Source organism: Gobio gobio (assembly GCF_949357685.1).
Source record: "Gobio gobio genome assembly, chromosome: 4".
NCBI lineage: Eukaryota > Metazoa > Chordata > Actinopteri > Cypriniformes > Gobionidae > Gobio > Gobio gobio.
This window is the reverse complement of record NC_137100.1, coordinates 27519885-27545485: the sequence shown is the minus strand read 5'-3', so window position 1 is coordinate 27545485 and position 25601 is coordinate 27519885. Positions and strand designations below refer to the sequence as shown.

Sequence of the window (25601 nt, the reverse complement as noted above, 5' to 3'; positions counted from 1 at the left end):
TTTTTTTTGTGGCGGAAACAAGCTTCCATAGGTGTTTCTATTCAAATTAGAGTATTTTCTGAGCTTATGTTGTTGTGGCAGCCAATTGTTGTTGTGGCAGCTCAATTCAATTTTTAGTATTGTAAAAAAAAAACTCTGTTTAATTAATTCTGTCGCCCCATTTTAACAATGGGTTCCTATGGAGACCAGAACAGGACAGCATACAAAAACGGAAGTTAGAATCCATCATGGCGGCGCTCATTGTTTGCTCAGGAAAGAGGTGGATGTAGTACGTCTGAATTTCATTCATACTACCAACATTCATGCTATATAGAAAATTCTTTTTTAACAGTCGTGAAGTAAGTTCAAATTCGAATGTAGTACCTCCTCAGACAGTATGCAATTTCGGATGACTTCGAAAGAATCCACATTCACATATTAATATAGCTAATAGCACATACTGAATTTATTGAAGCACTTTTACTGTTGAAATACATTCTGTACATGAATCTTCCATGCCGACATTGACCTTTTACCTGTATGTCCTTTGACCTACAGTATGATGCAAGTACAAAAAAACTTTTTTGGTACATAAAGAACTTACACTTTACAACAGCCACACGTCTCATAATTTTCTGTCTTTATAAAAAAAGTTGTCGTCTCATACTAATTTGCTTTTTAATATTTTGTAACAAGGAAATTTTGTATGGAATTTTGTATGGAATTTTGTATGGAAATTCGTTGCAAGGTCTGATGAAAAAGCGCCATAGTGTTTCATTTGGCGGCACATGACCAAGTGCAACAGTGGAAAATAGAATGAAAGGGTGTTAACAGCAGTTGCATCCTTCATGAAGTCAGTAAACAGGGAAGTGTGGCGCACTAAAGCCAGACCCGGGGAAGGTGAGAGCTGTCTTTCAATTAGCGATTGGTTACAGGCCCAAGGAAAGCATGGCACAACATACTATGTCAACTTTAACTGAAAGAGGTACGCTGAAACCAGCTGCTCAGCTGACAGACACATACTGAGTGAATGGTGTCTGATCACTGTCCTGTTCTGGTTGGCCAGCTGTTAGTAAAGAAATAAGGCGAAAATAACAGCCCCGACAGTGGCTCAGTCTTCTCGCGAAAAGGGCGACGGCCCTGTTGTGGGCAAAAAACAGAGATTGCGTGGGTTGCTATGGGTAGTTTCATCGGTCAGTATGCCGAAGACATTACCTCAAAGAATCTCTCAGACTTCTGGGTAAGTTCTTAGTACTGTGGTACAGAGTTAAAGAAAGAAAGGAGAACTGAGATAATGTTCAACTATGCTAGCATGTCAAAGAGAAGAAAAAAATCGATGTCAGTAAAACTCTAAGACTATGTTCACAGATGAACAGCCGTTATTACTAGCAGGGGAGCATTTTTAAATGGTTCTCTTCATATCTTACAGAAGTGGGCTGATTAATGTCTGTAGAAATGAATACCTTAAGTCAAGTCCATTTTAACCGTGAATATGTCTGTAACCATACTGACAGTGACTAAAGTAAATGCCAAACATGGTGTCTTGGCAACACCATAAAGTTACAAATGATACAAAAAAAAAATGTAAACGCACTGTGGGTCTCGCATTGTATTAACTAGTTATTGTCTGTCATGTAAGATCCAGATCATTTATAGAAAGCAGTGTCACTCTCGTTCAAAACTGAATTGTGTGTGAACAGGCATATTGATGCTAAAAATTGAATCACAGAGGTATTCAACAGCTGTGAAGAGTTGTATAGTTTATCGCATTATACAACTAGCCCAGACACAGCAATCACTTCTCTGTGCACTTAGGTATTTATTCTCCAAACTTGATAATTCCACAAAAAAAAAAAAAAAAAAAAAAAAAAAAAAAAAATTGTCACTGCAAACAGACATCTTCACTCCAAAATATTATGAGCAGAGAACGAAAACGTCTTGTAATGTTAGCTATGTTGTTGGGGGCGATAGTTAAGAAGACAAAGTCATGTGACCGCCAGACAGCATGATCGGATGATCCTCTGATTATTTCATCGCACATTTTTTTCATCCCCTCTCCTCCCTCTGTACCACGGCATTCTAATCAGACTAATTAAAAGCTTTGTTCATTTGGAAATCTCCGATGACAATTTGTTTCACTCTACCCTACAGCGGTCCTGTGAAAAGAGAATTAAATTTGATCTTCTGACAGCAATTATTAAACGCTCCCTCCTGGCTTCAATTAAGCCCAGAGGCTAACGTGGCTCACCAGGCAAGAGCGAAGGCCAAGATACTTCCTTTGCCACTTTATCATCGCTCTCTCTCCTTTCCTTTGGATCTTTTTTAAATTTATGTACAAAATCTCACTGCAATGATTTAAAAATTGTTCATGTGATTTTATTTTTGGTTCCTTCTCGCAGTGGCCTTACAAGATGCTGGTTCAAGGGGGTAAGGTGGAAAAGGGAAGTTGAGCAACCTCTCCTCTCTGATCAATCGGCAGTGATTGCATGGAAGTTCTTTTTATGAGTGATTTTTTTTCAGTAATGATGGTGAAACAGTCAGCGACCAGATGCTACTTTCACTTTCACTGTACTCAAAAACAAGCAAAAAAGGTCAGACTGATATGGCAAAATGTGTCATCTCAAGTGTCATTTTCATATGTATAGCATAAATGTAGTATTTTGCAATATGTAGCTCGCAGTTTCTCCATTAAGGCCAATTCAGACTGCTCTGACAGACGCTGACCAACGGTTTTGTCGCCATTGAACATTTTTGTCAGGTCTTGGAACGTCTGAGAAATGACATACTGTAATCTAGTGATTGTCGCCATTGGTCGGTGTCTGTCGGTGTGGCGTGAATTGGCTTTTATGGTTGGAAACTCAGCAATGCAAATACATACTTCTGACTGTTCTGTGACATGCTCTTGCAAGCAAATGATATAACTCTGAAAACCACAGGGCCACGGTTTCAAAATGACAAAGCAATATGTCCAAATGACTGTTCGCGTACCTACACTGACCAGAGAAATGAATCAATATCTACCGTAACATCGCACGTGGCATTTCTGACACCCCCTTGAGGTGACCTGAAGACATCTAAACTGATCACAAAACACATTTATACCTTTCAGGGAGAACATAATTTGAAGCCATTCAACAAGGATGTCCTTCAAAATGTTGACCTGACTCTCTTTTTTTTTTACCCCCCACATTTCTCTCTCACTGGTCCCAAAGCTCTGCGAGGAAACCGAGTAACCCAGATCGGGAGGAAGAGAGCGCGGAAGAGGAGATGAAGATTACGCGAGCCTAGACAATATCTCAAATCTCCTGCTGCAAAATGTTATGCCATTATTCCGCCCTCCCCCTCCTTGGTTTCCCAAAGTGATGTCACAGTTTGGTTTGAGCCGATCCGCTTGATTGTTGGAAGCATTGCTCCGCTGTTGACATTGCGGATCATTAAACTGTGATTGTTGCAGTTAGCGTTTGTCTAAACATGAGTGCCAATATGACTGGGTGACGCCTATCTCTCTTTCCTACCCTCTAACGGTTCCTTCTTGACTCACTCCTTCTATTTCTTGGCTCACTTCTTTTTATGCAGGACTAGTGGACTAAAACTAGTTGGAGGTTAGCTTGAAAGACTAGTCGGTTTAAGGAATCTTGTTTAATTAGGTTGTTTTCTGGTGCACCAAACCAGACACATTTCTTAGGGGGCCTTTACATAAGATGTGTTCAAAAACAGCTTGACGCACACTGGGGTTTTGAGGCACATTTTTAAAAGTAGAGGTTTTTTTTTTTACTTGACATGTCATCTAAAAAAAACTCATGGCGGGAAGCTCAAAATCAGCTTGAAATGTCCTTCAACGTCATAGTATGCCCATCTGAATGTGTTAAAGCATGGTTTTAAAGAAAACTTTTTTACCATGCAAATTGTGTAACCATGAAAGTATATAAGTATATATAATATAATAAAAGCATAACCGTTAAAAATGTAAGATACCTGCAAACCCCCCTTTGGTGTCTTCACAGCTTGTAGTGGGGGACCAGGCAGCCCCGGGCCCAGTCTCTCATTACGGTTTCAGCACGCCGACGCATCCCCCCCACCCCCCACCCCCCGTTTGTAGTGGTGAGGGGAACCACCAGGGGCTGGCACAAGTTACTCTGGTACCGGCTCGGCCTGACCTCATCAAAGCACGCGCTCGTAATTTGTCACAGAAAGCAACCAATTAAGATGCGTTAAGGGATGAGGGAGGGGAGGGGAAGGAGAGAGGGAAGGGTAGATGGGGCAAAGCAGTGAAAAGATAGCATTTGATTAAAGAGTCAGCGCAGCTGTGGTGAATCAAAACGGTTCGGACTTTCAAAGAAAAACCTCAAACATGTACGGGTGGTTTAGAGCACGGAGTTAGTGTGATCAGATAAAGCGCTGCTGGTTAACCCTTGAGGAGGAAGAAAGAACGAGAAAGAGAGTAAATATTCGATTTTCATGACTTTTACTGCTAGTACGTACAAATTTGCGAAATGGACTGATTTAGCTATAAGCTTCCAGATTACACAAAGGTGACCCTTCATGCCAAGCTCCTCTTACTTTGTTGTGTCAGCTATTTTTAGTTGACACTAAGATATGTATTTTAGTTGTATATATATATATATATATATATATATATATATATATATATATATATATATATATAGTGCTAAGTTTCCTTTTAAGGGCAATTATTTCATTTTTCCATGCCTCATTGTGACATTCAAGATGTCCTGCCATGCATCACTGCAATTAATCTCAGTCTCTCCCCTGTGTGCACGGGGAAAAAAATTCCACAACTTGTACCTTTTTTTCCATTCTCCTATCAAATCCTCCATACAGGAGTATCCATGTGTAGCGTGTGATGTGTGCGCGTGTATTGCACTATTTATTTATTTATTTTTTCAGGCTTTACCTTGTTGTTCAGTAGCGTGTCAGTGTTGCACGCATTTGCATAGCTTCCTTTACCGTGTTTTTCTTGTGTCTTGCAGCTGTGACGGGCCTGTTTTTTTTATATGTGATCAGAAAACAGTGACAGCGAAAGTTTTCCGATGCCGCACGCCGGATTAAACGGCTTCACTTTTCTGCTTCACACTTTTCAGTCATCTCGATGGAGGAGAAAAAAAGTGCTAGTCAAATAAAAAAAGGAAGAAGAAGAAGAAGAAGAAGAAGAAGAAGAAGAAGAAGAAGAAGAAGAAGAAGAAGAAAAATCTCTGCTCAGAGGAAGAATAAAAAATTGAGAGATGCATATCGCGTGTTGTTTTTTCAGGCATTTATATAAAAAATAATCACTCTTCTAATTGCTGTTATTCTGATGGTAATCGCTCACTCTAGCTAAATAATGACCGCTTCTCGATTCGACTCGATAAGAGCGGAAAAGAAAACAAGTGAAAGCAAGTGCTTACAGCCGGTGTTGTATAAATCAGGTCTGTGTGTGTGTGTGTGTGTGTGTGTTTTCCAGAGGCTTATCTACACCATCTTGTTTTTAGGGGGGGTTTGGGAAAGTGCAGCCTGCAGAAGGTTGCGAAGGGAGGGAAGCTTTTTCTCAAGGCTCCAGCCACTCGGCAGCACAGGGATCGGCCAAGCGATCTCCCTCGGCTCCCGATCCAGCTGCAGCGTTCACATAACCCCAGCTGTCCCCCTCGGCTTATGATAGCACAACTTGTCTCTCCCTCCCTCCTTTGCGCTTGCACCCATGGACTTTTCCACTCCCGTCTGCCCTGCTGGGCACACATCGCCCCTAACCCCCCTTGTTTTTCTTTTTCAGCATTGTATGTTTTTTTGCAGGTTTCTTTTCCCCCCACCCCTGAGAAAAATCCTATTGCTGTTTGACCCCGAGATGGGATGTGAATGCCCACCCCCTCCTCCACCGAGCCTCCCTTTCCTCGTTCTGGCGCCGGCAGTGGGGACTGTCTTTCTCCAGTCTCCTCTTGCCTCCATCCTCCTATCCTATCCTTGACTCTCCCTGGGTCTGCTCCCAGCTCCGGCGTTGGGCAGACGTTCCTGCTGCGCATTATCCCAAATAAACAACTCATTACACATGTAATTAACCGAGGGGGCTAGCCAAGCATCGGAAGCTAATCCACACCAGCATTCCCAGTCCCTGTCTTTTCCGATTCAGCTGGAGGGAAGCATGAAGAAAAAAAGTGGGCTGCATTTGGGATAAGGAAGAGAGGGAGGGAAAGTGAAAAAGGATTTCAAATCGACTTCCTAACAAAATTAACCTTTTTTTGTGCCCTCTCTCCGTCATTCTCCGCAAAATTGTGCTCGGCTCTTCCTTGTTTTCTCGACCATCTAAGAAGTGGGTCATCGACGGGCTGCCTAGCAGCATTTTGAAGAACGTGGAAAAAAGAGGTCTGCGCTTTCCTTGGCGAAAACAGTTGTAGACTTTTTACGAGCGGCCTGCTTATCCAATTAAGCTGTCATAAACACATTAATATAACGGCACATGCCTGTTTGGGGAGAGAGGGAAAGAGGCTAACTGCCGCTTTATTAACATGAGGTTTCTCCACCTGCGCACTGAAGCTTGACAAGAGCAGTTCCTCTTTCTCACGAAAGATGATGATGAATCTAATAAGATTACCCCTCCTACGTTAACAGGCCTGCAGAGCACAACGCTTTTAATCTGACCTGGGAAACAATAACCTGAGGATAAAAGCAACCATGTCAATATAATGAAATTATGCCCATTGTGTGTCCTCTACTCTGAGGGGACCAATCCAATGTTGTTGAAAGAGAAAATTGCAAGGGGAAAAAAAATGTGAGTAATTGGTTGAGTGTATATTTTAGACATCATTTATAATACAGATGCAAGTAAAACGCCTCTTTTCCTCTCTTGTCAAACTCTTCAGACTCTAAAGTTGTTCTAATCTATCCAAGGTGTCAGGCCTATGTTCAGGCCTCTCTGCGGTCTACAGGTGCTAACGTAGAGTCCAGAGGTCCAATACACAACCCCTCTAGAGAGACACCAGCGGGAAACTGGGGCGAGCTATAGCAGGAATGTTTGCCGAGTCAAATTCAATCATGCCACATCATTAATTCACAATCGTAACAGTTTGCAACAGGACTGGGGACGTTGTAATGTGCTAAGTGCAGAGCTGTTCACACTTAGGTTTGTTTTAATCAAATATACGCTAGTGCTCAAAAGTTTTGGATCTTAACGATTTTTAAATGTTTCTCGTTTAAAAGTCTCTTACACCCAGCAGGGCTGCATTTATTTGATCAAAAATACAGTAAAAAGTAATATTGTGATAATTAAATGTTATCATTTTATAATTAAAATGTTTAATTAATAATAATTTCTTAATTAAATGTTTTAATTTTACAATTAAATTCAATGTTTTCTATTCTAATATATTTTATTCCTGTGATGGCAAAGCAGATTTTTTTCAGCAGATATTATTTCAGAAATCGTTTGCAACATTATAAATGTCTTTACTGTCTCTTTTGAGTTTTGAATTTTATGCATCCTTGCTGAAAAAAGTACGAATTTCTTATCCCAAGCTTTTGAACGGTACTGTAGATATTTCAAAACTAAACTTAGATCTATTTTCTTAGCTAAGTTCCTTGAAATTTTCATTCACAGAATTTTACACACAGACTGAAAGTAAAACATTACACTGGTATCACGCAATTTATCGTAAGCATAATTAGTTTGAATGAATGTTATCTTAAGGAACTATGTATAGTTGATCGAACCATTAAAATATAAAAAAAATTGTCATAGTAAATAATATGTTTAAGAATTAATTATTTATTTTAAAAAAAACAGTTGATTTGAGATGCACATTATTATGAAACACTTTTTAAGTTCATGACAAACTTTATTTTTCTCAATTATTGGTCCCACTTTATATGAGGTGTCTATGTACTAACATTTAAATTAATAATTTGATACAATGCACTTACTTTTTTTATTTTTTTTAAATACCTGCATGCAATTACATCTGTAATGAATCTATATCTATAATTAAACTGTTGACCCTTCCCTTACCCCTTAACCCGTCCTTAAAACTAACTATACCACCAAACCTGTCCCTAACTTTACCCGTAGCAATATAAACACAATAAGTACATTGTACTTAGTTTTTGATGTAAGTACATAGTAGTTAAGGGCACCTAATTTAAAGTGTGGCCCAATTATCTATTTAGTGAAAATATTTTCACTTAGTGGCGTTACATTGTATGTGGTACTTCTACTGGAGGTGGGAAAATACTTTAATGTTCAGAAACAGCTCAAGTTTGTAATGAAGAAATAAAATTAGCACTTCACATCTAAAAATATTCCAAGATGTGGACATCGCCCTATTAGATTACACTCCGTGCCTACGCACTATTTTTTCTCTATTCTCTCTGCACACTACCTTCTCTTTGCCAACCGTGAAGACCATAAATCAGTCTAAAAGCTCTGTCGCAACGTATAGTCATATGACTATTTTCCATCTAATAAGTTCCTGTTAAAACCACACATATCAAAGTCTTTTTAAGGAGAGAGTGAAATATAAAGGATACAACGTGAACATTGGGCGGTGGGGGGACAACAGAGCTCGCCAGAGTCTCGGCAGGTATCTCCCTTCCTTTCCTTGTCTATTTATAACCCGTGAGCCGCTCTGATCCAAAAATAAGACAGTGACCATTTTTAACCTGAACAATACTGCAGGCTCACAATCGTAGTCCCTGGCGCACATATATGCACACACAGGCAGACAAACACAGGCGGAAAAAAAAAAGTCAATCTCATGGCTGAGCTATTTCTGGCGGGACAGCAACATTTAGGAAGTGTGGGCCACGGGCCAGCAAGCAGTTTAATGACACGCCTGCGTCACATGGTCTCATGTCACAGGAGCTCCCGCCATTGTCAGGGTTGAGCGCGGGCACACACACACACACATACACACGCACGCACGCACAAGGTTATTTGTTTTTCCAGAGGGGCTGTAACAGAGCAGCTGCAGGTGAAAGGAGCCACCTCCACACTTCACCATACAATACTGAGCACTCCAAGTCCCGTCCTGCACTGGCCAGCAAACCCTGAAGTTTCAAATGAAGTGCTGGTCTTATTAATTATGCATACAAGTCGGTGCCGCACATTTCCTTCCCTTCTTTCTCTCTCACTCTTTTTCTCTCCATCTCTCTCTTTTATTCTCTTCTTTTCCAGATGGAGCATCTGTAATAAAATTAATGACATCATTGGCTGTACTTCGGAGTAACTACTGGAAGAAAAGTCGTACATCAAAGTAAACAGTGTACTGCGGAGAAGGGGGGGAAATAAGTATGATCCAAAAACAGAGATCTTTCCAAGACTGTTAGATGTAAAACAAAGAAAGATAATGAAAATATATCAAATGTGTCTGTGTAGTATCGTGTTAATGATGAAAACAACTTGCATTTGAAAATGCATTTTATGTGCATATGCATTTTCATTTGAAGTTGTTTTCATCATTTACAAGATACTACACAGACACATTTTTAGACTGTGAAGAATGTGTGACCCTGGAACACAAAACCAGTCATAGGTCACACGGGTATATTTGTGGCAATAGCCAACAATACATTGTGTGGGTCATAATTATCGATTTTTTTTTTGCCTAAAAAATATTTGTATATTAAGTAAAGATCATGTTCCATGAAGATATTTAGTCAATTTCCTACTGTAAAAATATCATAAATGGATTATTAGTAGTAATATGCATTGCTAAAGGACTTCGTTTGGACAACTTTAAAGGCGATTTTCTCAATATTTAGATTTTTGCACCCTCAGATTCCAGATTGCAGGATATTGTCCTATAAATAGTAGCCAAATGTTGTCCTTTCCTGACAAACCACTGGTTTTGTGGTCCGGGGTCACACACACACACACACACATTATATATATATATATATATGTATATATATACACTGTATCTATATATGTTATTCTTCACAGTCAAAAATTAATTGCACCCGACATTTATAGTGGAATATAAAACCAACTTAAGACAGAGAAGACAGCCAATGGCTGAAACTGGCTCGTCTGATTGGTTATTTTGGAGGAGGGTGACAGCCTGCTGAAGGACCCTGCATAAACGCCACCACAAACATAAAGGCATTAAGTGTCACAATGCCAGGCTCACAGACACATCTCCCCTTCTGTTTTCACGACTTTTCTTTTTCTTTCTCTTCCTCGAATCTCGAGTGTCCAGCGCGGCACGCTTTTTCCGAAGTTTCAGCCTCCGATGCTGACAGGCCGCTGTTGGGAACGGCGCAGATGACTGCAGAAAGACACACGTGTGCAGCTTGGCAGGACACCGCTCGTGAGAGCTGCTCTTGCGAGCGCCTGAGAGGCTGTCTTTGCAAGCTCGGCTGAATGAAACACCTCAACCTCACACTAATGAAAAGAAACTCTTATTTCCTCCCAACGTTTTATGTTCAGACATATCTAAATCACGTCTGTCAGTTGTCAGACGGAGTGGCCCGTGTTTACCACCGAACGAGCTCGAAAAACAACACGCCAAACAGTATATGATGATGAGAATCGCAGGATCGTGACACTCTGAAAGTGTCAAGAAGACCTTCGAGTAAATTGCTAAAAATATACGCCTTGCCACACGGCACTGTGCTACGGGCAGCTTCGGCGACAGAGACGTCGGGGTTATGAATGCTATGTGAAGCTGGGGCATAGAGGCCCCTCTGTCCCCCCTCTCACCGGAGAGCCTTACAGAATGACTGGGCTATGCTGCCCCACTGACAAAGATAAATTACATTTGCTGGAAAATATTTCAGCATTTTTTCCCCTCCCCTAACCTCTCGACTCGTCTCCCATTTTTTATTTTTTGGAAGTTTTTCGTCGCTTTTTTGGCCCTCGTCCACCAGTGTGCCATGGGTCCCTCTGCCGTAAAGCAAGGCACACACACCGTGCCACTGTGCTTTATCATGGAACGCACCCTCCGTCTCCAGTCTTTAAGCATGGAGTCGGCAAACACAGATCGGGATGGTTAAAGAAATGTTTTATTGGATTGCACGTAAAACTGTCTGAATGCGTGAGAGGGTTTTTTTCCGTTTTTTTCCTCAAGGCGTTTATTTTTAGCAATTTACTCAAAGGTCTTCTTGACACTTCCAAGGTGTCACGACCCTGTGCTTTTCATCATTATATACTGTTTGGTGTGAAATCTCTCAACCTGTTTTAAACTACACATCGCCAACTAAACAACAGCCAATAAAACACATAAAAGTTCTGTATAAAATGCTGGATTGCATCAAATATGCGCGACTAGATAAAATGTAGGGATGAGCCCTTTCCTAAACTGTTTCTACTGTTCTGTGCACTCTTATCTAGTATAAAAATGTGTTCTATTTTCTTGAGATACTGACCAAAGTGGAAGCGTTTCGATGCTTAATAGGAGAAAGGGCAAAAAAGGTTCACTGCTAGACCACCCAAATCTGAAGAGGAGTTTATATGAAACAGGAGTCACCTTTACCCATCCGTTTTTTTTTTTTTTTGGGGAACAGCACCTCTTTCATGTTCGCAGCGTGATATGCTGCGCACATTCATTCGGTGTACGCACGTACACTGACTTGTCTGTCATCGCAGCCTCCTCATGGCAGCCTCTACCATCCTTCACAGCTTTCTATCATCTGCTCGTGTACAAATACACAGTAAAATATCGTTTTTCTCATATCATGCAAATGCACATACACAACTCTCAGAACTATTTCCAGCCACATACACGCAGACTTCTTCAGCATACATAATAATTACTGTGTGTTCGGTGCATACCACGTAAGCCCACAGCAGATCTTTAGAACAGAGAACGTTCAACTGAAAAATGCAATTTTATGCAGAAATATTCTTTTCACAATATAATTAAACATCAAAGGCAGGACTATTCCTCTGTGATTGAGCAGCACTCTGGTGAATCAACTCCATACACCACCTTCCACTTTACAGCGAGAAAGAAAGTTGCCAAGCGTCACTGCTAATTACAAAATAAAGACAGAAGCAAAGTTAAATTCATTATGCAAAAACCAGGACAGACTCGTACGCGCTGGGGTGCGTTCATCTAATGCCAAATATCATAACCTCTTTGAGGGTAAAAATGACTTATCTGAAGCTGGTTTATTTGCTTTATTAAACAAATTTTTAGCCTAGTAAATGAAGCTGAGAGAGTATGGAAAAAACGAAATGAGAAAATGTTTGACTTCATTGACTCAAAATTAACACACTGCTGTGTAATAAAACGGGCTGATATTACTTTTTATTATTATTGCTGAAGAGTTACAATGAAAATAATAGACTCTGTCTGTCTTATTGAGCTCATGAAACTTGGAGATAGTGGCAAATGTTTGGTTTAAGAACATATAATGACTTTTTTTTTGGGGGGGGGGGGGTAGAACACATTTAGATTAATGGCTATTACTTAAAATTAATTGCTACAGAATTTTAAGCATTTGCTTAGAAGATCAATAATCACACTGACTGCACATGCTTTCTTTAACTGCATGAGATCAAAAATTGACCTAACAACTGCAAATAAAAACATTTTCCTTGTGTTTATCAGGACAAACCTAAAGACAATACATGTGTGCTTCGGAGGGGCACACAAAGTGTGCCTGTAAATGCCCCTGACAATCGGCTCAAGTAGCTCAGCCAATCAGAGTGACACGTGGAGAGCTGATCCCTCTTTGAGAGAAGAGTAAGGCCATGTTGTCACTGTTGGTTTTGTGAATCGACAGAAGTCTAATCCCCGGTGATTTCCTAGAGACGACAGGTCTGAGGAGGACCGCTCGTGTTTGTGTGTGCGTGTCTGTGCGTATATGTGCACGGCTATGAGAGGACCCTCTGAGTGTAATCATATGAGTCCACATGCGAGTGTGTTCATTTTCCTCTTGGGCAGATTAAGCAAACACTAAATCCCAGGAGAGCAACAGGTGAGACACTCACACACACACACGTACATACACACGCATAGGAGCTTCATTGATTATGTTCGTCTGTCCGACAGTATAGTCTGAAAAAAGAGTGCACTTGTGGTAGAAGTGACAGAAATACAATACGTAACGCCCTTTTGGAGAAATTGTACGGATTGAACTGTTTTTTAAAAAACAACTATGAAATAACATATTATATTATTTCACGGTTAAGCACAGGAATGTCACACAAAAAAAAATTGGACAAAAAAGTGACAAAAAGATTGTTAATTAAACAATCACATTCATTCATTTACATCTGTATCTGTCTTCACCTTTACTTGTAAAAGTGTGCAGATTGTCATATTTTAGCAGCTAGCAGTTTAATTTGTTACTTCAAAATGTAATTAGATTATAACACCTTCTCACAATATTTCATGAGAAATTACATTAAAAATGTTGCTCACACACACATACAGTACATATAAAACTACAAATTTGTACGTCTTTGCCTTGACACACACTTTAATTTATTATGGTAGCTTGAAATGAACTTAAATCTGCTCTAGATTTAATTGAATAGGCCTATATATATAGCTATATAAACACACACATTTGTAAATAAACATGTTTTAAGCAAATACACTCTTAAGTAAGTTTAGGCTACTTAGGAAAATAACTACTAAAACTGAAGACTTATGAACTTTTGTATAAACAGATGGTCTCAGCTTGAGTTAGGCGTAGTATTTAGTGACTTACAAATGTTGCTATATTCTTCATCAGAATCAGGATGCTGTGATTTTTTTTTATTTCGCCTATTTTTTTTTTCTCCTGGCGAGCTTTTAGTTTTATTTATGTGTGGATTTGCTAGTATGCGCATGACCTACCTCCATATAATAATAGACAGCAGAAATGAATAGTGCCACACGAGTGAAAGTTGATCATATTTGAACGCCTGTTAATTCAATTCTGCATGTATCGTCTAATGACCCTCGGACTTCCACACAACCCCGCACAGCTCTTATTACTATATTCACAACGGCAGTAACAGTACATGCATGCATGACCTCTGTAAAGTGTGTTGGTTTATTCGGTTTATTCTTCAAGCACTTTAGAAGACCCAAAACAAAAGCACGCGCCTGTTTAAAATGCTAATAAAAAGTCTACATACAGAAACACTATAGTGATTCTCCTGTCAGTAGTCAGAAATAACGTGTGTTCTCATGTCAACTTTCTTACTTTAAATCTCTCCCTTGTGGTCTCGCGAAATAACGGAGATATTAACTCATCGCATTATTGTTTACTTAACAACAATGTCACACAATGTATCAACGTACAAACACGCACCGGTGTCCGGTATCAGTGTCACTTACTTCATGGCGCGTCTGAAGTGTGTCCGATGAAGTTTGTCCTGCGGTGTGACGGAAGGTGTTGAGCCGCCGGGTGGACTTCACCGCTTCACACTTAAAATCCAGCAAAAATCACCAACACCACCGGGAAAAAGTGTCGTTTTCTAAATGCGTGTTTCTTTTCTCGTGTCTAATAAAGCGTTTCAGATGCTGAGGTTGGTGTCGGTCGTCCACGGTGAGGAATGATTAAGCCGTTATTGCGACTGATGATGTTGAGCTCCGCGCCTCAGCCTCTCTCTCTCTCTCTCTCTCTCTCTCTCTCTCTCTCTCTCTCTCTCTCTCTCTCTCTCTCTCTCTCTCTCTACGCAGGGCAAATAATCGGGTTTATTCTTGAAGGGGGACGGGCTTACATCACTCTAGTGTTTTAATGAAAGAAGCGCAACACTAATGCGTTTTATCTCCTACCAGATCAAGTCAAATCACACCGTGTAGCCTTATAGCTAATCAAAGTGTGCACAGACACAATGGCTCTTTTAGCTTTGTGACTTTTAATTTCATTTGTACCTAGAGATTATTATTCAATAATGTGATTTGAGCAGATAACAAGTAGATTTGTAATAATTTTTTCTTGAACTGAATATTTAACTAGTTGTATATGTTAGTGGATAGAGTACAGTATAAAACCATTATGTCTATGAAATGTCCCCATAAAACATGAAAATTCAAGTGTGTGTGTGTGCCCCAGTGTTTTACTTAGATCCAAAGTTGTATAGCCTCTACTAAAACCAGTTAAAAAAAAAAAAAAAAAATAATAATAATCAAAGTGACAACCTGCACTGATACGTTCACTTTTTTTTTTAAACCACTTTGAATTGAATTCAATAGTGAAAATCAGGTTAAAATGTAATTTAGAAAAAATGAGAATTGATAGAAATTCTAGTTACATTGATGCAATGGAAACGAATATGTTTTTTTTTTATTATTATTATCTGGAAACATGATGAACACTTTTTAAAGTGTTGGAGAACTCGATATGTGAAGTTATTAAATGTAATTTCAGGAGGAGTACGCCCATCTAATCTTCTAATTAATACCAAGGTATAAAAACCTCTTACCACTTCCTGTTGTTAGTTCTTTTGGCATCCCTCCTCCTCCCCTTCTCCTCCTTTTGTATATTTTATTATTTATCTATTTTTTTTCTGCCTATGTAATAGGGGGGCAATCGGAGCTCGAGTATAACCTTTCTAAGCCCCTCTATACCAAGTCAAACCTGTTTACCACTTACGCTAAGATTATATGGGCACACGAACTCGTGAAACAGGACATTTTATTCTCAAGTTCTTTAGAAAACCATCCATGAAGCAGTGCTCATGAACCCAGATCTGAAGAATCTACAAAATAACATTTGAGCCAACTCGAGAAACCTACAGAGTGAAAATGCCTCATATTCATATCAGCCTGCATAGATTAGTGCCCTCTCACAGCCCAGCAAGACAATCTTCCCACCATATATTCAAATGAGGTTCCTTATCACTGGAGATAAGTACTTTAACACATGCTAAACATGAATAAATCACAGACAGATCTGTCCCACCATGAAAGGATTTACACATCTACAGAGGAATCAAAAGATGAGAATTAGCAAAACCTTGGTTACTATCACCAAAGCTCTCTGTGCATGCCATAATGTGAATGTTCAGAAATACTGTAATGGTTTAATTCGCGTTTAAGGGGTTGTCAAAAGAATAGAAACTATCATATAGCTGGGGCTTTTTTTTCAGTTCCTCATCTTAAAGCGGTCATCCGAATTGCTTCATTCTGATAGTTCATTGTTCCACGAAACGATTGCCTTAGAATTAACCTTAAGCCCCACTTGAGTCACTGACAGACAAACCAGAGGTAGAGGTAAAACATGAAATCAGTTAATGAATTAATAAAACCTGCTAATCTGCCTGACAGACTGTAACAGGACCCAGGGGTATCAGCTTCCGTGGGATCCCACTTCTGGGTCACAAGACACTGTAATCTTGAATTGCATTTTTATTGGTAATTTCAATATCTAGATCAATACGGCTTCGGTTCCACCAGCTATATGATACCCAGTTTCATCAGATTCTCTGATTCACCATATATTTACACGGACAGTTCCTCACACTATATCAATGAAAATATCTTTAGCCTCAAGATCAGATTTTTATTAATTGTTATGTCCATTTGAAAAGCATTTATATTATGTTATACCCACTGTGTTCACAATTCCTTCAGTCCTCCAGTGCACAGTTTTAGCAGGAAGACCCTCTTAGGTTTCAGTGTGCGGTTTTGTTTGTTTAGTTGGCACCTGGTGAAGAGACACAAAGGGAGAGAGAAATTCTTTCTGTGTTAATAGCTATATCTAGGCACAGTGTTCAAGATACACTGCATGGCTGGGGGAACTACAAAAGGAATAAATAAATATATAAACACCGTTATTGAGTTGCCTCTTGCATATTCATGTGGTAGGTAAACTAGATAAAGAACAGGAAGAGGAACAGAAACAACAGTAACTACAGCAACTATACCGTATACCATTGATGTTGATCTGGCTGACTTAGATCTGCATGAGAATAATCATTTATCTTAGATATCACTTTTTTTTCAGATATGCACAAAGCTATTATTACACATTTGCAAGTAAATATTTACGTTTTGTTCCTGTCATTTCCTGCCATTCTCTTTCTAGCGCCCTCTTTTTTCCTCTCTCTGAACAATTCGGGCTATTATTCACACAGAGTTTTATACAGTAAGTTGTTCAATGGATGATTTTTTTCTTTTTTCTTTTAAATAGGTCTCACTAGAAAAAAATTTCAAATCTCAAAAGAATAAAAATAATAGCAAATATACTATATTTCTTATATTATATTAATTATATTATATTATATTATATTATATTATATTATATTATATTATATTATATTATATTATATTATATTATATTATATTATATTATATTATATTATATTATATTATATTAATTATATTATATTAATCAAAATATTAATCACGATTAATTGCGATTAATCACATCCAAAATAAAAGTTTGTGTTTACATAATATATGTTTGTACTGTGTATAATTATTATGTACGTATAAATACACACACATGCATGTCTATATTTAAGAATTATGTGTTATATTTATTTATAACATATTTTTATTTATACATAATATAAATTATATACATACATATACAGAATATACATGCAAATATTTCTTAAATATATAAATGCATGTATATTAATTATATTATATTATATTATATTATATTATATTATATTATATTATATTATATTATATTATATTATTATATTATATTATATTATATTATATTATATTATATTATATTATATTATATTATATTATATTATATTATATTATATTATAAATTATATAGGTGCCATTTGCGTAACACTTTTAAAAAAATCTATAAAATAAATATAGAAAAACATATTTCAATATTAGACATTTGTAATATTTGGTTTTATTTGGATTGGTAATTTTCACCATACATTAGTTCAGTCTACTAAACATTGTGCCGTAGAGCTGACTAATGAGTTTGTTAAAATTTCTAAATTTGCCTGTTAGACGTTCCCCAAAGGCACTTTACTGTAATATTTCAAAAGGGGATGTATGTCAATGGAAACATAAAACATCGTAAGTTAGATTTCCTGACCTAATTTACAAACAGACAGGCACATGCTGTATACATGTGTATACACAAATGAATTATTCTCCCTCTTGTTTTCCTTGGCTGTCGATCGCTACCAGACTGTCGGTCCAAACTGAACCTGCTTGCCATCACTCAGGATCAACAATCCGATTTCCAGTAAGTTCAAAGCCACAAGGAAAGTGTCCAGTAGCAGTTATGTCATTTCGTATACACATACAAGAGGCTTTTCAGAGAAAGGTAATTTTGAGGTTTTGGCCTCATCTGTTCATGTTTGTAATGAGCAGATGTAAGGAGATGGAAGATAAATACACAATGTTAGTTGGTGACAACAATCCCGCCTACGTTGTTTTCTTTTCGGGAGCCCGGTAGTTACCCACGTGTGTCTTATTATCTTCAGTCAGACATAAGTAGTGTTCGGGGAGGATAGAAGGACAAGGCCTTTCTTTCGTTTTATTTTAAGAGCCCAATAAACATCAACACATTTTCTTTGGCAAACAGGAACAAGCAAGGCTGTTAGTGTATGAGTGTGTGAGTATACGTGTGTAATCTGTTGCTGATCACACTCATGTGAAAACACAATCTGGCTGTCATTGCTGATAACACTGTCAAGTGCTCAAACACCAGCGCCGAGCTTTCACAGTGCAGGAGAGCGTTGAGGATGAGCCTCTCTCCCAGGTCTGGCCAGATCATAGATTCTTCTTTTCCCTCCTCGTTTTCTCAGTTTATCTCACTCCTCCCCTCTGCTTCTCTCTCTCTCTCTCTCTCTCTCTCTCTCTCTCTCTCTCTCTCTCTCTCTCTCTCTCTCTCTCACTCTCTCTGCCACCTTTAATTTCACCCATTTCCCATCTCTTGCCCTCGTTTCTCTCCTAAACTTTGAAGTTTTAGATAGGGAGACAGATAGATGTACAGACAGACAGGGAGAGGAAAAACACACTTACTAATTGGGGTATTTATGTACAAAGTTTAAAAAAAGTTTAGAAATGGCTTAAGAGGGCTACAAAATGGCACTTTCGTTTCTGCCTCAGTTCAGTAAGCATATCTAAATGTTTTCTGTTTTTAACCCTCATGATATGTTTTTTAAGGTTTGGGATCCCAGAGATCTTCAGTAATAAGTAGATAGGTAAGCAAGTCAGTCAGTCAATACTGATATGATACATACAATAAATAATAATACAATAAAACTTTCCCTTCAAATTATTAATATTTTTGTGCCCATGTCAAAATCCAGACAGGCAGTTATTACTTTATTGCTTTTATATCTTATAATATATCACTTTCAGAAACTGTCATTATAAATAGATAGACAGACAGATATATGATAGATAGATAGACAGATAGACAGACAGACAGACAGACAGACAGACAGACAGACAGACAGACATATGATAGACAGACAGACAGACAGACAGACAGACAGACAGACAGACATATGATAGATAGATAGATAGATAGATAGATAGATAGATAGATAGATAGATAGATAGATAGATAGATAGATAGATAGATAGATAGATAGATAGATAGATAGATAGATAGATAGATAGATAGATAGATAGATAGATAGATAGATAGATAGATAGATAGATAGATAGATAGATAGATAGATAGGTAGATAGATAGATATATGATAGATAGATAGACAGATAGACAGACACACAGACAGACAGACATATGATAGACAGACAGACAGACAGACAGACAGACATATGATAGATAGATAGATAGATAGATAGATAGATAGATAGATAGACAGACAGACAGACAGACAGACAGACAGACAGACAGACAGACAGACAGACAGACAGACAGACAGACATACATACAGACAGACAGACATACAGGCAGACGATAGATAGATAGATGATAGATAGATAGATAGATAGATAGATAGATAGATAGATAGACAGACAGACAGACAGACAGACAGACAGACAGACAGACAGACAGACAGACAGACAGACAGACATATGATAGAGACAGACAGACAGACAGACAGACAGACAGACAGACAGACAGACAGACAGACAGACAGACAGACAGGCATGCATACAGACAGACAGACAGGCAGACAGACAGGCAGACATATGATAGATAGACAGACAGACAGTCAGCCATGTGATAAATAGATAGATAGAGACAGACAGACAGACAGACAGACAGACATATGATTGATAGATAGATAGATAGATAGATAGATAGATAGATAGACAGACAGACAGACAGACAGACAGACAGACAGACAGACAGACAGACAGACAGACAGACGGACATTCAGACAGACATATGATAGAGACAGACAGACAGATAGACAGACAGGCATGCATACAGACAGACAGACAGGCAGACATATGATAGATAGATAGATAGATAGATAGATAGATAGATAGATAGATAGATAGATAGATAGATAGATAGATAGATAGATAGATAGATAGATAGATAGATAGATAGATAGATAGATAGATAGATAGATAGATAGATAGATAGATAGATAGATAGATAGATAGATAGATAGATAGATAGATAGATAGATAGATAGATAGATAGATAGATAGATGGAAATGGAGGCATAATGATGACTATTGAAGCTATATAATAGCCTACTACAGTAGCTGCATATAAATTCATAAGACATCTCTGCATGTATACCTTTAATCATACAGATTAATTAATTAATTTCATAAACATCCTGTTAGCTAACTAAATCAGTGCCATCATTTTGTCATGCTTTTTTGGTTGTTGTTTGTTTGCAATTTGGTGGCACGCAGATATTAAGCAATCGAGTTCAGCAATAGTTCTCAAAGGGAAGCTGAGATCCCATCGTACATTAGCTCCTCTGACCCTTCAAAGTCTTTATCTACAGCAAGACATTTAACACGTAGCTGCATCTCAAAGTAATGCAAAAAGTGCAACTTTAACTTTCTAAGCATGCATTTAACTTAGAAAGTTCTGAAAGCGCATAGCTGATGAAATCATCACGGTTTGAGACCTCTCTTCATTGCATTTAAATAGCACCTGAGCACGCTAACACATATTGTGGTCGGAAGAAAACCGGTAGTGAAGTGTTGACTCGTGTGGGGACAAATTTGGTAATTTGCATGTTCTGTTGGGCAAACAGCGCGTGAACGCTACACCTTTGATTCATTATAAATGAACCACAAGCAGCACAACACGGTTAAGCCTTTGTGCAGGATGCTGCTGCTCTGGTTTCAGTATTAAAGCTGTGTGCTGGAAAAAGCCACCCCAGTTCCAGTTACCCTGCACTCTACTGAAGTCTTTATCTCCCCTGTCAATACACCTGTACTCTGTCCCACTTGCTAATGGAGGCCTAAATAGGAGTTAGTGTCAAATGACAGTAAAAGTTGAAAACTATATTTACTTTAGCTCCAAACATGTAAAAGCACGTAAAGGGCAGTTTCTTGGAACAGCTCTCTGCCTTGTGAGTGAGATGTGTGGCTGCAATACATACCTCTGCCAGCAGGGGCACACTAAGGCTTTCTCACAGAAGAGTCAACCCTCTCCATCACAACTAATACAATAGTTTAACTGTAAGTCGAATGGATGCAGCAACAAGCAGCATGACTCACTGTAACATGCATTTATTAAATACATACAAGGACATAAATCTCTCAGTATAAGCACTGGCATACTCTCTGTCTCATTTTACATTACATTACATTTCGGAATTCTGCTGCTTCCTAAATTACGCGGCTGATTGGATCACTTTTACATCCTTGTATATTTTACCCTTTAGCTCAAAGTTCCCTTTGTTTTTCTAATGTTAAAAGATATATTTAAAAAAAAATCATACTCTAATGATTTTTCCTCCTTTGAATGGTGGAAACTAATTCACTCATAACCTCTGCAAAACTTGCACAGTTATTTCATTGTTGCACATGCTTTTTTTCTCTCTCTCCCCACAACGGCGACACTAAAAAAGATGCCAACATCACATTTTTCTGTCTCCAGACTTAGAGTGCCAACCAGTGTTTCCTGAGCTTGAGCAGAAGTCGGGTCCTAACAGATGGTGGGCATTATGGACAGGCAATGGAAATTCTACCTGTATTTTCTTATGTATATTCCAAACCAGGCACGTGCAGAGGGGGGGGCTTTGGGTGCTCGAGCCCCTGCCCTTTTTCAAAATGAATCAAAAGTGCCCCTCTCAGACAAATATCAAGGATAATATCGTGGTCAATAAACTAAATAAATGTGATTATTATAACATGACAATGTATACAATAGTAACGAAAGGCTCAAAAGTCGGATAATTTCTGTTGAGGCGTTGCCATAACGCGTTGATATGGGTTGCGTGCGTTTTGATTGACTGCTGATTTTCCACTGTTCGGAAACGGCTCTCGAGCCAAATATGGTCCTTTCAGAGAGTGTGTGGCCTCGCGGGAAAAAAGTAAGCCAATGTTTTTTTTTTTTCATCCATAAACAGAGCTAATGTGTTGATTTAATTACAAATATATATATTAGCTATATATTTTAAAGTATTACACAATTCACCAATCCTCGTTTGTCATGTATAGGCTATACAACAACCAATCGTGATCTGCCAAAGCAAGTTCAAAGTCCATTGGGCGATGTGAAACGGTAATTTTCTGTTCTTATTCATAAATCGGTTGAAAAATACATGGACAGACGAACTGACGTTTGTGGAACGATTTCCTGCGGTTTGTCTCATTTTATAAATTGCATCACTGACAAAATGGATTTTAACAGACAACAAACAAATCCCTGCACAAAACCACAGCAGCAAACGTCGCATTAATGGTAAGTAGTGTTAAATTCACTTGTACTTATGTATATTGATACACCGTTTACTATTTCATGAAACTATCAAAGTTAACAAAACCCAAGTGCCACCGGCTCCTACAGGGCTATTAAGCGAAGTGTAGGCTGGCAAAATGGTTACATGGAAGGACTGATTACCATTTTTGAATATTAGGCTATGTAGCATTATGAAAGAAGTCTCTTATGTTCATCAAGCCTGCATTTATTTGATAAAAAACAGCAATATTGCGAAATATATAAAAATAATGGTTTTCTATTTTTAAATAATTTAAAATATAATTTATTCCTGTGATCACTGGATTTTCAGCATCATTGCTCCACTCTTCAGTGTCACATGATCATTCAGAAATCATTCTAATATGAGGATTTAATGTCAATGATGGAAACTGTGATACTCTTTTCAAGATTCTTTAATTAATAAAAAGTTAAAAAGAACACAATGTAATAATATTTCACAATATTAGGCTACTGTTTTTTCTGTATTTTTGATTAAATAAATGCAGGCTTGATGAGCATAAGGATATATATACATATACATACATATATATATATATATATATATATATATATATATATATATATATATATATATATATATATATATATATATATATATATATATATATGTATATGTATATGTGTGTGTGTATTAGATTAGATTAGATTCAACTTTATTGTCATTACACAAGTACAGGTACAAGGCAACGAAATGAAGTAAGAGGCTGGTTCGCCCGAACAGGGTATGTATATATATATATATATATATATATATATATATATATATATATATATATATATATATATATATATATATATATATATATATATATATATATATATATATATATATATATATATATATATATATATATATATATATATATATATATACATATATATATATATTTTTTTATATTTATATATTGCCCCTTTTTTACATTTGAGCCCCTGCCCCTGACGAACTCTCTGCACGGCCCTGTTCCAAACTGGTCATATAATAGTTACTATACCAGACAGTGTAGATTATATGTGCAGGGGGTGGTTACGTACACGTATAAGTATGTCTGATGTGTGTGCTTTTTTAACATTTTTGTAGAGAACTTTTTTGTCCCAAACTCTTATTCGACATCAAATACAGTTTTTTTTTTTTTTACTCTTTCATCCCTTCACTTTTTGCCTATGTTGTTCTCTCATTTATTCTCTTTCCAGCAGTTTTCAAACTGCAGCCCAGTTACACTCGTGCACACTTCAGGTGGTAAAGAAATCAAACCCTCTTTTTTAACGTGCTTTCTCTTCTCATACTGTAGTAGAAAAAAAAGAAAGAAAAAAAAACAGGACCACTGTCCTCTTGACCTAAGACTTGAACTGAGAAGCCCCTCTCTATATGCCACATAAACTACAGAATAGACTGGATCTAGGCTTACACCACAATGGAAAGGTTGTGCTATTATAGCCTCACACATTTTAGAATTCATACGTTCACTCACAAATGAAAACAGTCATTATTTGATCACTTTCATGTCAGAACACAAAAATGTACACTAACATTCTAAAATGCTGTGTTGGTAAGAATTTTTAATGTTTACCAAAACTTATGCTCACCAGCGCTGTATTTACGTGATGAAAAAAGTGAGTAAATATAGGTTCACAAATGAAAAAAAAAATTTTTTTTGGTGAACTATGCCTTTAGAGTTGGGTAAACCCACATGGAAATAATCTATATGAACATATATGTTTTAATATAGGTTTTGATATAGGTTTTTAATATGTGACATATATAAAATTGGCAGTTTTCCTATATTATATGTACATAAATGCACATATGTGTACAAATATACACGTGCATACATATACCTATATAGGTACATATATGCGCATATATATGCACCTATATGTTCACCTATATGTTCACCTATGTACTTTTTTGTTGTTGCTACATTTAGACTGTAATGACCTTTCAGCCATATTCATCTAGAAACTGCATTAAGACAATACAGAAAACATTGCATTTTGCATTACATTTGGTGGATGTAACAGTGAATGTGTGGATGTGTACGAGCTGTAATGTGAATCTGGAAGGGACTTGAAATTGGAAAAAAAGGCTTGATTGACAAAATAAAAAAAACATTTTGTTATACGTTTCCTTCTTTTCCACTATCTTCATAAAAGAAAGAATCGACCTTGTAAATGTTTCAGGAAAACGTGTAGACATCACTTTCCATCTCCTCTCACCTAATTGCCGTAGTTAAATTCCATAACATGCCAATTACATGTGATACCAATTTCACGTGTTCGCACATACATAAGTTCTTGCATAATTTTTTTTAGTTAGTTCTTAGTTATTGCATTGATAATAGATAATATGAGCTAGGCATCATGTATGACAGTTGCCAAAGTGAGATATGAGCTACAAAATGACCAGATCCTGCCATGAGCTATATAGGAGACATATCTTGTATGTATAGGGCTTATATGTGGATATAAAGAAGCAATACAGGAGACCTATATGGCCTGTAAATGCACATATATGCACCTCAGTTTTGCCTATATGTGGCATACACTCACCTAAAGGATTATTAGGAACACCTGTTCAATTTCTCATTAATGCAATTATCTAATCAACCAATCACATGGCAGTTGCTTCAATGCATTTAGGGGTGTGGTCCTGGTCAAGACAATCTCCTGAACTCCAAACTGAATGTCAGAATGGGAAAGAAAGGTGATTTAAGCAATTTTGAGCGTTGCATGGATGTTGGTGCCAGACGGGCCGGTCTGAGTATTTCACAATCTTCTCAGTTACTGGGATTTTCATGCACAACCATTTCTAGGGTTTACAAAGAATGGTGTGAAAAGGGAAAAACATCCAGTATGCGGCAGTCCTGTGG

At 37.6% G+C, this 25601-nt stretch overlaps 1 protein-coding gene across 9 annotated transcripts in view; it reads right to left on the bottom strand.

The window, feature by feature from the left end:
- mef2cb (myocyte enhancer factor 2cb) overlaps positions 1–25601 on the bottom strand; it is a 92048-nt gene that overhangs the window by 57402 nt on the left and 9045 nt on the right. For 2 of the 9 annotated variants that reach the window (XM_079815045.1, XM_079815043.1), the window contains exon 1: positions 14238–14537. The exons of 4 other annotated variants lie outside the window; for them this stretch is intronic. The gene's annotated coding sequence lies outside the window, so the exon portion shown is untranslated. Of the gene's footprint in view, positions 1–14237; positions 14652–25601 lie in introns of those variants that run through there. 3 more of the 9 variants (XM_079815037.1, XM_079815039.1, XM_079815041.1) reach the window with 3 other exon arrangements.